The following is a 17,827-nucleotide window of genomic DNA, read 5'->3' as shown; positions in this document are numbered from 1 at the left end:
ATTTTAAAAGCAATCCAAGAAAACAAGTTAGTCTGTGCATATCTACCTACGTATGTATAGCTGAGCAAGGTCTTCATCAGGTAGCTGGGGCTCGCTCCTCTTGTAGGGACATAACCAGGGAGACATCACCACCTCCCGTTGCAATATTCGCCACTGTGTCAGAAAAGTCTTTTTTTATAGTTAACTTAAAAAATTGGTGTGCTCATAGCCCATTTTCTCAGGCCCCCGGTGATAGATGACATTAGGCCCTCACTGTCTGGAAGATATGAAGAAAGCCCCACAACCTTCTTCGGACAACAAAAAAACTGCTCGGTAGAATTGTCAAGGGGCTGACAGATGTCTGGGGAGGGGGGATATGTGAGGGGTGCATTGAATTAATAAGGGCTTTTGTTCTAGAAAGTGTGTGGACAAAGGCTGCACTAACTGGGCAGTATCTCCACAACTCCCTGGACATATGTTCTGACTCTGCTACTTAAGCACGTAGAAAGTTAGCAGATGGCTTTCCTTCTCTGCCGTGGAACCCAACAGGCCGGGGCGTGTCCATCTAGTCTGCTGCAGCCCTCGCTCTGGAAAAGGAGTGTCTGTAGAGCAGCTGCAAGGGCACGATCCTTCGTAGGGGGCTCCCGGCAGGCCTGGCCCGGTGAGTGAGGGGTGGGCGAGAGCAAAGGCCAGTCTGGCCGGTTCCTGGTGGAGCAACCAGCCTTCACAGCAGCAGAAGTTCAGATTTGGGTTTGAAGTTAAATATAGCTTCACACACCTTCTAGAGTTGCACTTGGGTAGCTTAAAAGGGCAAATCAGTTGTAAAATGATTCAGGAGAAACACTGTGTCCATTCAGGTTGCAGGGATGAATGGCCTTTTGATCTTTCAAGGAGAATGACCTGAAGTGAAATGACCCAGCTGTGGCAAGAAGCAGTCACCTCGGCACTTTCCTTCTGTGTCCTTCCCTCAACCCGGATTCCGCCCCCAGCTTCTCCTTTTCATTGCTGACACATCAGAAGCATCCAGAACACATGGCGAGGGCTGGGAGAAATTAACTGGGAAAGAAAGAAAGCAAGCCAGGGGAGAGGAGAGGGCCTGGATGGGAGGTTTTCAGATCAGATTAGTGCTGCGAGCTTCAGCCTTTTCTGAAAGGAAGCGTAATCTTCCATCTGTTCCTGGTGATAAGCCAGTCCTGTATTGATGGTGGGACTTTGACAGAAACACATGGATCTGACAATGTTGCATCCTCTTCCCACTCAATTGCAAGCAAGCTGAAAGCACTCCCCACACCCCAAATTAACCTGTGAAGAGAAGGTGTGATATTGTGAGTTATAATTAAAATAAGATGTGTATTTGGTCCTAGTCCCAGTTCCTGGCACAGAGCTGCTAAAACCCTTGGAATTTTTTCAAAGTGATGAGAAAGATCAAGGTGACTTTTGTTATGTTAATGAAGCGACTTTTGGAAAGCCCCTAGGTCACCTAAGGAGGGGAGGTGGTTGCCAGGGGAACCAACGGGGTGATTAGAGGGTTCAACTTTCAGTCCTACCCCCTGATCTGGGAGGAGAGGAGACTAGAGGTTGAGTCAATCAACAATGGCCAATGATTTAATCGATCATGCCTATATAATAAAGCCTCCATAAAAACGCAGAAGGACGGGTTCAGAGAGCTTTCAGGTGGGTGAACACGAGGAACTTTGGGGAGAGCGGAGCACCTGGAGAGGGCATGGAAGCGCTGAGCCCCTTCCCCATGCCTTGCGCTAAGCCTGTCTTCCATCTGGCTGTTCCTGAGTTACGTCCTTTTATAATAAACCAGTGATCTAGTAAGTAAAATGTTTCTGAGTTCTGTGAGCCACTTTAACAAAGGCATCGAAGCCAAGGAGGGGGTCCTTGGAACCTCTGGTCTGTAGCTGGTCAGTCAGAAGCACAGGTGACAACCTGGGCTTGTGATTGGCATCTGAAGCAGGGTGAGGGGGCATTCCTATAAGACTGAGCTCTTAACCTGTGAGATCTGATGCTGTCTCCTGGTAGGTAGGGTCAGAATTGGGTTGAATTGTATAACACCCTGCTGGTGTGGGAGAATTTGTTGGTGGGGGGAATCCATACGACACGTACAGTCACACACATTAGATCTGAGTGTGCAATCATTAGAAGGCTAATAAACATGTTTGTTGTGCAGTAATTATAGTGCTTCCCAGTCTTTTTCACCTCACAAGATGCATTGAAAGAGATATTTGATGGCATAGTGCAGCAAACGGTGAAGCTGGCCTCCGAGGGATCAGACCTGTAACCCACCCCAGAAAATGGGGCATATTGTGAATTAATGAGCCCAGTCACGCTGCATTATCTGGGGAGGAGAGGGCAGAGGGCGTTCAGCACAGAGCAGCTGGAAATTCTTCTAGAGACGGATGTTCACATGATTGATTCCTCTACTCTTGCTCCCTTTGCCCCTCTTTGATTGATTGACTGGTTCTTTCTCTCATCAGAATCTGTCTTTGGAGATCTCACCTTCAGTTCTAGGAAAAAGGCCTGTGAAGCCACCACAAGGCAGTGTAAAATGTAGGAAGAAGAGAGAAGAATGATCAAAGTATATTTATTGAAACATGTTTCTAAACCCCAGCATGTGGTGCATATTGGAATCGTCTGGAGTCTTCTTTGTAGATGCAACCTCCGACCTCATCCTCAGATTCTTTGCGGGAGGTCAGGAATCTTCATTCTACCGTGCCCGTCGGGAGGGGGCCCTCAGGTCGCATTCTGGGAAACCTGCTCAAAATACTGTCCCTCCCCCTCCTTCCTTCCTTTATTAACTGCACGTCAGGATGATTAGAGTCACACTGTGTTTCTCTGGCCCATTTGGTGTTTACCTCCACCTCCCTTCTGTCCAGACTTAGGTACTTGTTTTTCAACACCAAGTAAGCATTTCTAACCTTTCTGTTTCCCAGAGGGCACTCAGCTTCAAAGCCGTACCTTGCAGGGTGAAAAGGTTTTCTTCAGCTTTGGCGTGGCTGCTCTCCCGGGAGAGTCAGGAGGGGCCGGGGCTGCTCCGAGGGGCGGGTGCACACGTGCTGCAAGGTGGTGTCTGCACCGACCTGCTTCTGCTCTTGAACTTGTCGGTTTGTGTGCATGAAGAAAATGACTACAGAGTGTACAGGGCCAAAGACTCTTTGAAGTGATACCTAGGCTAAGAGCTGGGTGAAAAAACACAGAACATTATGAACACAGGCTTCAGGCCATCCCAAGGGAGCCTGCCATCCTAAAGCTGAGTCGGGGAACGCTTCCCCTCTGATTAGTCTCTGAGGCCTGGCAGACACTGGCTATCTGTCCAGCCAAATACTAGGGTGACCATATCATTTACTGTTCAGCCAGACGCTGTTGAGAGTGAAAAGGGTACTGTTATTTACAGGACAAAAATATATACGAGACTGTCCTGGGCACCCACCCTAATGCCCACTTCCTTAAGTGGAGGAACATGAAACCGACGGTGTAAACTGATATAAATCCTGTGATTTCAGCCAGTTTGCTAATAGAAGTCTATGTCTGACGTGTGCTTCCCAGCCTGGGACTCTGAGGTCCAGCCTTCACTGTACCTCTACCTGGCCAGTGAGCTTGGACGAGCCACTGGCCTTTGTGGCCTCGTCTCTTTCTCTGTAAAATGAGCTGATAAATGGGCCAGTTGTGCAGTCTCGGGGCTGATTAAGGAACGTGTGCCCTGGTTCCCTCCTCCTTTTCTTTGTTAACTCCTGTTCATCCCTCATTCTGCACCAACGTATGAATGGCAGCACCTACGGTTATTGTTACTATTTCAAATCTCCTGTTTCAATATGCAAGCCACTAGATTACCAAATCAGAGACTATTTTAATTGTGGAGGTGTCGCTACTAGATTGAACCATACCCTTGGTTGTTTACATGTCACTTTCCTCAAGCGCATCCTAAGCCCCTTTCCAGGAGGCTGGGAGCTTAGAGCTTCCATCTAGTGTAACACCTTGCGTGGCTGCTCTGGAAGTGAATTATAGCAACTGAATGGAGCTCATTCAGTCCTGGCAACAGTCATGAGGCTAAAAGAAGCTTTTTCTTAATGGTGGTAGGAGCCCAGAATCACCTCAGTTTAGAGTGATAAGGATTTTTCTGAGTTTCATCCTCCTGCCATCTGAGACAGCAACTGCTGTGGAAGGGAGGGGTGAGAAGCTGCAAACAAGGAAAATGGATGAACAGAGTAAGTCAAACTGCTTCACTAAAGTCTCTGATGCAGAGAACCCTCCAAGCAGAGAGGTTGCTACCATCAGCCCCAGGAAACGGAGAGAAGACGCTTTAGGTCTGTAGTTTGCTAATGACTTGATAGGATTAAGTCTTTATTTAGAACCATCTTTTAAACAGGAGTGGCCAAACTATGGCCCGAAAGCTGAGTTCATCCTATTTTTGCAGGGTCTTGGAGCTAATAGTTTTTCCACTTTTAAATGGTTGGGAAAAAAATCAAGAGAAGAATGACATTTTGTGGCATGTAAAAATGATCTGAAATTCAAATTTCAGTCTGTTAATAAAGTTGTATTGGAACACAGCCACACCCATTGGCCTAAAGTTGTCTATGGCTGCTTCCTGCCATAGCTGCAGAGAAGTCGCCAAGAGCCCAAATGATGCCCTCATCCCCTTGCTCTGCTGCTCTGCTCGCTGTAAATCTGCGTTTGTAACTCCAGAGCATTTGGGGAGCTGCCCCTACTGCTGTACTAGGGCATTTCCTTTTATTTCTTATTACCAGCTGTTCCAGAGACTTCATATGACAGAGAACAAGAGGGTAGAAGTGAGTGACTCTGAAGCTCTGGGTTCTAACACAGTGTTGCTGAGGATGGATTTGCTAACAACTGTAGACCAGAGAATCCCACAATTTACCTCGGTTGTTTTAATTTTTAAACCTATGCTTACACTGAAGTGGGGTGGGGTGCATTTGAGATGGGGTGAAATTAAGCCATCCAACTGCACTAGGCTCACCTAGGAGTTGTTATTTGCAGGCAGACCTCAGAGACATTTCGGATTCAGACAAAGGCAGTGAAGCAAGTATTGAACTCGAGTGAGCCACATAAGATTTTGGTTCCCAAGTGCATATAAATGTTTACGTTATACTGTAGTCTGTTAAGTATGGAATAGCTTTATGTATAAAAAAAATCAATGTACATGCCTCAGTTTAAAAACACCTTAATGCTAAAAAATGCCAAAAGAATTACAATAGTGACATCAAAGATCACTAATGGCAGATCACCATAACAAATCTAATACTAATGAAAAAGTTTGAAATACCATGAGAATTACGAAAATGTGACAGAGACACACAGTGAGCAAATGCCATGGGAAAAATGACGCCAACTTGCTCGGTGGAGGGTTGCCACAAACCTTCAATTTGTAAAAAACGCAGTAAAGCAAAGCACAATAAAACGAGGTAGGCCTGTATTTATAGTTATATAACAGGTGCATAATGTCCTTGATTTTGACTCTTGACCCGCAAAGCCTAAAATATCTACGACCTGGCCTTTTATAGAAAAAGTCTGCATACCGCAGCTTTAATATTTTCTGTCTCTCCCTAGAGAAGTTCAGAATCCTGGCATTCTTTGGCTTCGCAGCTGAGCCCATCTCCACTCCAGTCTGATCTTGCCCCTCTCCCCACATGTACCCTGGGTTGTGGCCGCAGCGTTGACGTGCCCCCCTCAATTCTGTTCACCTCGCTCCCTGAGCAAGGGCTGCTTCTTGGGCTACAGCATCCTCTCCCATGCTGACTGCTAGGTCAGGGAGGGCACCTCTTTCCCTGGCTTTCTGTTTCTATGAGAGTAATAGTAACAGCTTACACTCATCGAGCACTTACTGTGTACCAGGGACTGCTCCACCCACTTTGCTGTAGGATCTAATTTAATCCTCTCCAGCCCACTGATGTAGATTCTATTGCCATCTCCATCTTACAGATCATAAAACTGAGACTCAGAGATGTTAAGCAACCTGCTAAAGTCACACAGGGAGAAAGTGGCAAACCCAGGCTTTGAGTTCAGACAGCCAAGCCCAAGCATCCGCGTGCTGAGTGCTTTGCCTTGAGCCTCTCTGGAAACATATCTGGCCTCTTGCAACCTTTTCTTGACCCTCCATGGAGGCCGCCTTAGTGACCAGATTTGGGGTCACAGCCAGTGGCCCATGGTTGGATGGGGCCAATCAAATAAATGCCTTCAGATCTTGGGGATTCAGTTTCCTCTCTTTGCGGTCCTGGGCAGCAATGTTGGGTCAGGGGGTCTGCTCCGCAGTTCCCAAGTAGCTGACCCACTGTCTCCACTTGGATGAAGGGCTGGGGTATATTGGCAGGGCCCACCTGTTTTTCTCTTTGATACTTTGGTTTTGACAAGTTTTAAATTTACAGAAAATCTAAGAAGATGGTTTAGAGAGGCCCGTGACTGTATTGTTTCCCCTATTATTAACATCTTACATTAGTATGATACATTTGTTACAATTAATGAACCCAGATTGATATATTCTTATTAACTGAAGTCCATCATTTATTTAGATTTCCTTAACTTTTACCTAATGTCCTTGTTCTGTTCTGATCCCATCCAGGACACCACATTGCATTTTTCGGTCACATCTCCTTAGGCTCCTCTTGGCTATGGCTGTTTTCCAGATTTTCCTTATTTTTGATGACCTTGAAAGTTTTGAAGAGTACTCGTCAGGTATTTTGTAGAAACTTCCTCATTTGGAATTTGTCTGAGGTTTTTCTGATGATTAGACTGGAGTTACAGGTTTTGGGGAGGAAGACCTCGGAGGTAAAGTGTTATTCTCATCATATCATATCAAGGGCACTTGGTATCAACATGATTTACAACTGTCAATATTGACCTTGATCACCTGGCTGAGATAGCATCTGTCAGGTTTCTGCACTGTAAAGTTACTCTCTTTTGGACATGCTTTTTGACCACATGTCTAAAGCCATGTTCTCCAATTGGCTTTCTCAGCAATAAAGCTGACGTTTTGACCTCCATTTGTCTACCTCTTGGATCTTGTTTCTCAACTGAAGAAGGGAGAAGGGAAAAAATAAATGGATATTATATAGTGAACCCCTAAGACCTTAATACGATCAGTCTGGCAAAATACTGCTCATCCTTTAAGGCTCATCCAAGCATCACTTCCTCTTTGAAGCCTTCCCTGATCTCCCCAGGCAGAGTCAATGTGTCCTCCTAGGTGCCGCCACCACCTCCACCTACAGCTCTTGTGGGACTTTCACTTCGCTGTGATGATTCATGCACCCTGTTGTTTCTTCCACAGGACTATCAGCCGCTCAAGGGCACTGGCCATGTTCTATGAATCTCTATATCCCCAAAACCCGGTTCAGAGTGGAATTTAGAAGACACTTAGTAAATAAATGTTTGCAGAATGAAGAACCATTCCCTCCAATTCTCCTATCAGTGAGAGTCGCCTGAGTCCTCCAGGATGGAGACTTAGTGGGACTCCTCTTGATGGTTTGAGGAAGCCATTGCTGAGAATCAGTTCTATTCTCTTTATAGCTCCTTGGTAAGGAAACAGGGCTGCCTAGCTGGTACAGCTAGAATAACACATGGGTCCAGGACCTATGTTCTGTTTTTGACAGTTATTACTGTATGAGCAGCAGGAGAAAGGTAGTCTTCCCTGGGTATTAGGCTTTCTCTTGGTTGAGGTTTAAAAAAAAAAAATCTCAGAAAAGGAGTGTAGTCTTAGAAACTGATAAATATATAGTAATCATAATAATAGCTTTCATTGTTGAGCAAATATGCTAAGCACCGTGTTAGGTGTTTCACACAAGTGATGGTTAATTCTTACACCTCTGTAAAGTAAATCATTGCCTGGGCCTTACCTGAAGTCATATGACTGGAGACTCAGAGAGGGAAAGCAATTTGTTCATGATCACACAACTATAGAGACCTGCACCTAAGTGGGTCTAATTCAAAGTTCACTCTATTTCTATTGATTCTACATTGATTCCCTTCATGAACTTTCTGTTTCTCTTCATTTTCTGCTTCTGTAATTAGCTGAGTCTAAGAAAATGATATGAGAAAGGACAAAGTATTGGCCAACAGAACACAGCAGATGGACCAAGGCTCTGTTCTTTTTTCAAAAATAAGACTCCATTTATGTAATTTTGCCCTAAAGAATGCTGACTCTAAACCATTTCTGTACATTTTACCCAAATCCTCACTGAGATAACTTACTGTGTTTTCTTGATTTTAAGATGCACATTTTCCCATATTTTAACATCCTCTAAAATTTGAATGTCTCTTCAATTGCATTCAACCTGTATTGAAATCAAGTTTCTTAAGAGGGGATCTTAGATTCTATTGATATTTAAAGCTGTCTCAGTCTGGGGGTCCTACCTGCTTGGGTTCAAATTCCCCAGGGAATATTTTTTCCCCACCTTCACTCAGTACAAGTTGAGACTTGAAAGTCTTCTGCTGTTTCTTTTTGTGGGGTGGATTTATTCTCATTTACCCCAAAACAGAAGGTGTAGCTTTGGTGGACTAGCTTTATTTGGAGAGTCTCCCAATATTGGCCATTTTTTCTTTCTTATTGCTACATAAAATAAAGATGTATCTTACAGTCAATGGTATTTAAGATCCAATTAAATACCATTATTTATCCAAATAAATGTGTGTTTACTGAGTTCTGATGTTCATTTCAAGCAGTGTGGAAGCCAGTCTCCACGATGCCCTCCCTGCCCACCATGGTTCTTGCTCCTGATACCTATGCCCTTGTGAGTCACCTCTCATACTGAATAAGACTGACCTGTGCAGCCAACAGGATATTACGGAAATGACTGAGCATGACTTCCAATGCTGGGTCATAGAAGACCTTGCTGCTGCTGTCTTGTTCTCTTTTGGATCACTCATTTTGGAAGAAGCCAGCTGCCATGTTGTAAGGACACTAAGCAGTCCCATGGAGAGGTTGGTGCAAGGGATGAGGAGCTTTGTCAACAGTCAGCACTAACTTGTCAGGCATGTGAGTGAGCCAACTTGAAAGAAGATCTTTCAGCCCTAGTCGAGCCTTCAGATGACTGCAGCCCTGGACTTGACTGTGACCTCATGAGAGACTCCAAGCAAGAACCACCCAGTTAAGTTACTTCCAGATTTGTGATTCACAGGAGCTGTGAGACTGTAAATGTGTATTATTTTAAGTCACCAAATTTTGGTGCAATTTACGACATAGCAATGACAACTAATATAAAAGTTAGAAAAATCTATTTTGAAACAAAAAGCTTTACTTTTCAAAAGCAGTTTTCAATTCTTTGTTTTCTAATGATCCCTTTTCCACGTTAATGAGAGAATTTCTATTATTTTCAGGATAAATGAGATCTAAAGAAACTATGAATATTTGCTGTGTCTAACATAAAGGTAAAGACTTGCAAGTGACTTCATACTTTATACTGCACACTTTATGCTTCAAACTTCTTAGTTTCATTGAAGAGATTTTTCTTGTAGTACTATAAGGAGGGATAAAATATGTATTGCCTCTTTTTTTTGAATGGGAAAGTATTGGTTGTATTATTTTTAATCCAGAAGGAATACTTTACTTGCAAAGATGTCCTTAATTACCCTAAAATGGCTTATTTTGAGGCACCAGCTCTTATATATTAAAGAGACCTTGCCAACCCCTGGTTGCTGGTCTCAGCTATGTATTTGGGGATACTGTGGCTCTGCCCTTTGGGCCTGCTGAACTTCCATTTTAATGAGCATTTAATCAACACATTCTTTGGGGAGCCTCTTGGTTTTTTATATCATCTTTGGAAAAAGCCAGTTTGTGTTGTCTTGTGCCCTAGACATTGACTACAGCTATTGAAATAACTGAATATTACTTTTCCTCTTTGATATCCAGTCGATTGTTTTAACCTGCATTTTGGTTATTACCATGGATTGTCACAAAAATCCAGTGGTTTCTAAACTTTGTTGCTCATCAAAATCACCTTTGGAGGTATTTGTTTTATATTTTAAAATGTAGGTACTGGACCTCATGCCTGATTTTCTAACTTAGAATCTTCAGGAATGGGCCTTGGGAACTTGTATTTTTTTAGTTAACAAACTCTCCAGTTGATTCTTTTAGAAGCATTCCAAAGTACCACTAACAGGTATGTTAGAATCCACTGGGTTTACTCCCTACCCTTCCTCCCCAGCCTCTAAGTCTACAGAGAAGAGAAGACACAGCATGGTATTGGCCAGAAGAAATCTTAGGGATCCGCTGCTCTGCAATCCCTCATTTTTCAGATGAGGGAACCCCTACTTCATGAGAGAAGTGAAGTGACTTGCTTTCTTGGGAGTTTTGGTTATCCCATTAAGCATTATGACAGTGTCATTGGAAATAAAAAGTTAGTAAAAACAAATACAACAATTATTTCTACAAATCTCTGTTCTAGGGAAGGGTTGTCATTTATCTTTAGGACACCAAAGCTTGCACATGACTTCATGATTGTTTTCTTGAGATTCTCTAATAATGAATATCTGTAGGAATAAAAATACATCTCATTTTTAGGTTGGGTAAAGAATTGGTTAGAATATTTTTAATCCAGAAGGAAATACATTACTTGCCTGGATGCAAAAATCTTAAAAAAAGAACCAACATTTTCTATGTTACAAGTAGCAGAATTTCTGGGTTAGGGTCTCATAGCCTGGGAGAGAGGACGTACTTGGTAGGAACATGAAGATAAGTAGAAATCCATAGGATCCCTGTGAACGTAGGCAGGCAAGAGCCCTGAAAGGAAGGAGCACCTATGAGAAAGGCTCTATGGCGGTGGTGGCTGGGGAGATGAGGACTGTGGTGTTGAAAGCTCAATTTGATGTCATATGATCTGTGCTGTAATTCCCTCTCTATGATCCCAACCTTCACTAAACCATCTTCTTGTGTTGGTGGTGCTTTGGGGAATGAAGGAAGAGGGACAGCATAGGGTGGAGTGATATTGCATGAGAACAGAGCATTCAGTGGAAAAGGAAGGGGGGGGGGGGAAGAAAGTGAAGGGGGAAGGGACGGGAGTAGGGGGAGAGAGAGAAAGAGAAAGAGACAACACTGCAAGCAATGTAACCCCTCTGAGACTTCCAGGAGACATGGGGGTACTGGGCTTCATAAAGAATGTGGCATGGACTCAAGGTTTTTTTTTTTTTTCTCTTTTTTTTGGATGTGAAAGGAAAGAGTGACCTCTCAGAAGAAAGACTTGGGGACTGACATCCCAAGCAGACACTTGGATTGCATCGTAAGTTTTCTATGAAATGGAAGCGTTTCTATCATGCCACACACATTCCTGCCACATAGAAACCTCGGGTCCTGATGGACATTCCCTCCAGAGGCCGAGACTGCCCTCTTTCTCATATAATCCAGCTGTTCTTTAGACACTGTCTCAGTGCTCCCCAAAGAATAAAGCCACAAGTACTCCATCATAAGGAAGACAGGTTTACAATAGCTGGGGCAAAAAGCTTAATGTAGCCCCCGAGAAAGAGCCAGAGTTGTCAAGGGAGAACTGAGGGCCACCCCACAGGTCTTCCCAGCCTTTGTATTCTGTGATTCTTAGGAAGAGAGGGGTCAAACCCTGGTTTTGTGCCATGATGAATAAAATGGCCTGGCTGGGTGTCAGCTGGCCTGCCAAATCTGGCAGCTGGCAAGAAAGAAACAGAAAACTTCCAAGGAACTAACTCAATTTGCATGTGTAATGTGTTCATATATGCTGTCTGCATATAGATTGTATAACATTCATGACATACAGAGGAGGACTTTGGGCTCCTGGGGAAAAAAGGCTCAGAAATAGACATTTCTAGGGTAGCACAAGTCAGGATATAGATTCTGGTCTCACATGTGGGGTGATCTCAGCCACCAGAGGACATTTAAAAGGCAGGAAGGCACACATGAGGACAAAGGAAGTCATTCCCACAGTCAGGGCCCTGAAGCTCAAGGAGGCAGGGGGTTGCCTGGCAACAGCAGAGAACTCAGAGGGATGCTGGGGGGATCATTTCTCATGGGGAAGCTGAGCCCTAAGGAACCAAATCCCATTTCACTGAAGCATTTGGTTGCACATAATGGGTTTGCCAACTCCTACTGTGGGCAAAATGTGATGACAAAAGCTCCCAGCTAGGAGAAGAGAGGTGATGTGGTCCTGAATGCCTGCAGAAACAGCAAATAATGGATCCACTACTTTGTATGATTATTCCTACTGCAGGCCATCCCAAGAATCAGGCGTTAGCTTCTCGTCTAAGATTCATCCCTGACAGTTCATGGTCACTTTCCCTCTCTGGGCCTTGCAGTCTCAGCCTTTACAGGAAATGGACTGCCATCTGCCCCTGGTGTGGTGTTGTTTTGAGACCTGGTGTGAGGGCAAAAGAAAACTCACTGGATTATAAAAGATCTTGAGGATGGGACCATCACTTTTAAATTTCTATGTATTTTATAGGCTCCTAGCATTGAGTTTTTAACATAATAGGTCCTCAAAAAAACATTCATTTTGTTGAGTAATCAGAAGCAGCTATATTTCCTTGGGGCTACAAGGCATCTGGCCTTTTCCATTACACTGTGCCATTTTGCTTGGATGTTAAAGGCAGGGGTGAACCCCAGGAGAAAGGCTTGGAATGTAATATCTCAATAGCAAACAGCTGGATTACATTATAAAATATTTTCTGTGAAATGGAAGAGTTGGAATCATAGCACAGGTGCACTTGTGTAGCTGGAGGAATCCAGATATGCCCTCACCCAGTGTATTTCTGCTGGTGGAATACTGAAGGGGTTAAATGGGATTCAATACTCCTAGTTGTTTCAAGTTTTATGGAAAAGGGAGTTTATTGTACTTCTGTGTGTCAGGTCAGATCTCCCCAGGATTATTTCATGGGAAAGAGAAGTTCTTCATTTCCTTAAAGCTTTGAGTTTTGGGATTGGGGAGAAGAATAGAACTTTCCCCAATGCTGCTGACTGCTGGGCCTCTCCTGAGAAGAAATAGCAAACAAAGGACAGGAGGCCCTGTGGGAAGCATCCAACTTGGAACTGAGTGAGTGAGTCTGTGGGATTGGACGGGGACCCTAAGCTATTGTTGAGGGACCCTTGCATTAAGCCTTCTAGTTTTTATTCCTAGTAGTGTGACCCAGCAACTTTTAAAAATCTCTCTCTCTTTTTTTTTTTTTTTTTCTTGTTTTACATTATAATTTCCTTCTCTTGCTAGATCTGAACCATTGAAAAAAAAGAGTGAGCATGTATCCTTTACATGCACCTTTGGTTTCTGAGTCTTGTGAAAAGTCTTTTTAAATAAAGCTAGAGCAAAAGCAAAGATGCCACTCACTTCCTCCCCAAAGTGGACCAACTTCATCCCAGGACCCATACATGCCAGGATGCCCAGGCAGGGTCAGAGGTTAGCCTCAGGCAATTGAGCCAGATCCCCATCTTTGTTCATTCTGATGAGAGCAGAGAACTTCTCTAGTTTGTTGTTTTCTTTTGGGGTGATCGTGTTGTTGTTGGTGGCTGTCAATTTTGCGAGTTTGGAAATGGTTTTTCTAAGGTTTTCTCTGATCATTCTAGGTCTTGAGCTTCAAGAAAAGTTATGTAATGCTGACTTATGTAAAGCACACTTCTCTGGTTTTTTCTCCAAAAGGCTGACAGTACCATGTCTAAATTTATGAAAGCTGAATCTTATAAAGAACTAACTTATCTCTTTATAAAAACTAAATGTTGATTCTTTAAAATTACCTCAGAACATTCAGGTGCTTTTCCAAGGAAAAGAGAAAGTAGTAATAACATGGAAGGCCACTGGTCAGTCCTGGTAATCTACTGGTGAAATGGCAGAATCATTTCTAAATGTGTAGGGAGATGTAGCGGGTATGTGATCAAGCTGGTGAGTGAGCCAAACACATTCAGAGGTGAGACTACTGAAATATTGCTGGGTCCCAAATAAATACTAAAATCATGATATTGTTATTTCTATATTTTTTTTTAGTTTTTCAGGTTCACTGAAGTATAATTGACCAATAAAATTGTAATATGTTTAAAGTGTAAAACACAGTGATTTGATATACATACATATTGTGTAAGGATTCCCACCATCGAGTGAATTAACACATCTATCATCTCACATATTAATCTTTTAAAGTTTTTTGGTGAGAATACTTGAGTTCTACTCTCTTAGCAAATTTTAATTATACAATTCAGTGTTATCCATTAGAGTGGCCGCGTTATACATTAGATCCTCAGACCTTATTTATCTTATAACTGGAAGTTTGTACTCTTACCAACCTCAGCTTATTTTCCCCTCTTTCAGCCCACAGTAACCACCATTCTACTCTGTGTTTCTATGAGTTCTACTTATTTAAAAAATTTTTATTTTTAGATTTTACATACATAATACCATGCAATAGTTGTCTTTCTCTGTCTGCTAATTTCACTTACATTATGTGCTCCAGGTTCTCCCACGTTGTGGCAATTGGCAGGACTTCCTTTTTTTTTATGGCTGAGTAATATCACATTGTACATATGCACCACATTTTCTTTTTTTTTTCACATCTTTATTGGAGTATAATTGCTTTACAATTTTGTGTTAGTTTCTAATTTATAACAAAGTGAATCAGCCATATGTATACATATCCCCTCCCTCTTGAGCCTCCCTCCTACCCTCCCTATCCCACCCCTCTAGGTGGACACAAAGCGCCGAGCTGATCTCCCTGTGCTATGCAGCTGCTTCCCACTAGCTATATATTTTACATTCGGTAGTGTATATATGTCCATACCACTCTCTCACTTTGTCCCAGCTTACCCTTCCCCCTCCCCATGTCCTCAAGTCCATTCTCTACGTCTGCGTCTTTATTCCTGTCTGGTTCTTCAGAACCATTTTTTTTTTTTTAGATTCCATATATATGTGTTAGCATACGGTATTTGTTTTTCTCTTTCTGACTTACTTCACTCTGTATGACAGACTCTAAGTCCATCCACCTCACTACAGATAATTCAGTTTCATTCTATCTTATGGCCAAATAATATTCCATTGTATATATGTGCCACATCTTCTTTACCCATTCATCTGTCGATGGACATTTAAGTTGCTTCCATGTCCTGGCTATTGTAAATAGTGCTGCAATGAACATTGTGGTACATGCCTCTTTCTGAATTATGGTTTTCTCAGTATACCACATTTTCTTAATCCATTCATCTGTCAGCAGACACTTAGGTTGTTTTCACGTCTTGGTTATTGTGAATAGTGTTGCAATGAAAATGGAATTACAGATATCTTTTTAAGATAATGATTTCATTTCCTTTGGATATATATCCAGAAGTGGGATTGCTGGATCCTAAGCTAGTTCTAAATTTAATTTCCTGAGGAAACTCTATACTGTTTTCCATAATGGCTGCACCAGTTTACATTCCCACCAACAGTGCACACCATCTGCACCATGCTCCACATCCTTGCCAACATTTGTTATTTATCTTTTGATAATAGACATGCTAACAGGTATGAGGTGATATCATTGTGATTTTGATTGGCATTTTCTTGATGATTAGTGAGTCTGAGCACATTTTCATGTACCTGTTAGCCATTTGTATGTCTTCATTGAAAAAATATTTATTCAGATCCTTTGCCCATTTTTAAATTGGGCTGTTTGGTTTTTTGCTATTGAGTTGTATGAGTTCCTTGTCTATTTTGGATAACAACCCCTTATGGAATATGTGGTTTGCAAATATTTTCTCTCATTTCATAGGCTAACTTTTCATTTTGCTGATGGTTTTCTTTGCTGTGCAGAAGATTTTTAGTTTGATGTAGGTGTTTTGCTATTGTTGCCTTTGGTTTTTGTGTCAAATCCAAAAAATCATTTCCAAGACCAATGTCAGGGACCTTACCTCTTATGTTTTACTCTAGGAGTTTTATGGTTTCAGGCCCTAAATTAAGTCTTTAATCCATTTTGAGTTGCTTTTTGTATATGGTATAAGATGGGGGTCCAGTTTCATTCTTTTGCATGTGGATATCCAGTTTTACCAACACCATTTATGTCTTCCTCATTGTATATTCTTGGCTCCTTTGTTGAAAATTAATTAACCATATGTGCATTGGTTTATTTCTGGACTCTCTACTCTGTTCCATTGATTTTTATGTCTGCTTCTATGTCAATATCATAGTTTTGATTCCTATAGCTTTGTAATATAGTTTGAAATCAGCAAGTGTGATGCCTTAAGCTTTGTTTTCTTTCTCAATATTGCTTTGGCTATTTGCAATCTTTTGAGGTTCTATATGAATTTTAGGATTTTTTTCTATTTCTATAAAAAATACCACTGGAATTTTGATAAAAACAGCATTGAATCTGTATATCTAGGTAGTGTGGACATCTTAACAACATTAAATCTTCCAATCCATGACCATGGAATATCTTTCCATTTATTTGTGTCTTCAATTTTTTTCATCAATGTCTTATAGTTTTCAGTGTACAGATTTTTCACCTCCTTGACTAAATGTATTCCAAAGTATTTTATTCTTTTTGATGCTATTGTAAATGGGATTGTTTTCTCAATTTCTCTTTCCAATAGTTTGTAGTTAGTGTATAGAAATGCTACTGATTTTTGTATATTGATTTTTGTATCCTACAACTTAGTGAAGTCATTTATTAGTTCTAACAGTTTTTTTTATGGAGTCTTCAGAATTTTCTATATAATATCATGTCATCTGCAAACAGAGACAATTTTACTTCTTCCCTTCTGATTTGGATGGCTTTTATTTCTGTTTCTTGCCTGATTGCTCTAGCTAGGACTTCCAGTGCTCTGGTGAGAGTGGGCAAATTTGTCTTATTCCTAATCTTGCAGGAAAAGATTTCAGCTTTTCACCACTGAGTATGATGTTAGCTGTAGGCTTGTCATATATGACCTTCTTATGTTGAGCTATGTTTCCGCTATACTCAATTTGTTGAGAGTTTTTAATCATGAAAAGATGTTGAATTTTGTCAAATACTTTTTCTGTATCTATTGAAATAATATGATTTTTATTCTTTGTTTTGTTAATGTGGTATGTCACACTTATTGATTTGTGGATGTTGAACTACTCTTTCATACCAGAAGGATGTATGTAGCCTTTTAACATACGGCTGAATTCCGTTTGCTAATATGTTGTTCATGATTTTTGCATTTATGTTCATCAGTGTCCTGATGGACACTGTAGTGTCCCTGTCTGGTTTTGGTATCAGGGTAATGTTGGCCTCATACATATTTGATTTCTAGTTTCATACCACTGTGATTGGAAAATATTCTTGACATGATTTCAGTCTCCTTAAATGTATTAAGATTTGCTTTGTGGCCTAACATATGATCTATCCTGGAGAATGTTCCATCTGCTCTTGAGAAGAACGTGTATTATACTGCTGTTGGATGGTATATTCTGCGTATGTTTGTTAGGTTCATCTGGTCAAACATGTAGTTTAAATTCAATGTTTCCATATTGATTTTCTCTCTGGATGATCTATCCATTGTTGCAAGTGTGGTATCAAAGTCTCCTACTATTGTTGTATTGCTGTTTATTGCCCCCTCAAATCTGTTAATATTTGCTTTATATATTTATGTGCTCCAATATTGGTGCATAAATATTTACAATGGTTACATCCTCTTGAGGAATTAACCCCTTTATCATTATATGTTGATCTTTTTGTCTCTGATTACAGTTTCTGTCTTAAAGTCTATTTTTAAAAAAATGTAAGTATAGCTACCACTACATTTTTTTAGTTTCCACTTGCATGGAATATCTTTTCCATCCCTTCACTTTGAGCCTATGTGTGTCCTTAAAGCTAAAATCGGTCTCTTTTAGGCAGCATACAGTTGGGTCTTTTTTTTTTTTTTTTAAATCCATTCAGCTACTCTATGTCTTTTAATTGG

Source organism: Balaenoptera acutorostrata, chromosome 14, assembly GCF_949987535.1.
Source record: "Balaenoptera acutorostrata chromosome 14, mBalAcu1.1, whole genome shotgun sequence".
In the NCBI taxonomy this organism is placed as follows: domain Eukaryota; kingdom Metazoa; phylum Chordata; class Mammalia; order Artiodactyla; family Balaenopteridae; genus Balaenoptera; species Balaenoptera acutorostrata.
This window is presented reverse-complemented; position numbering follows the sequence as displayed.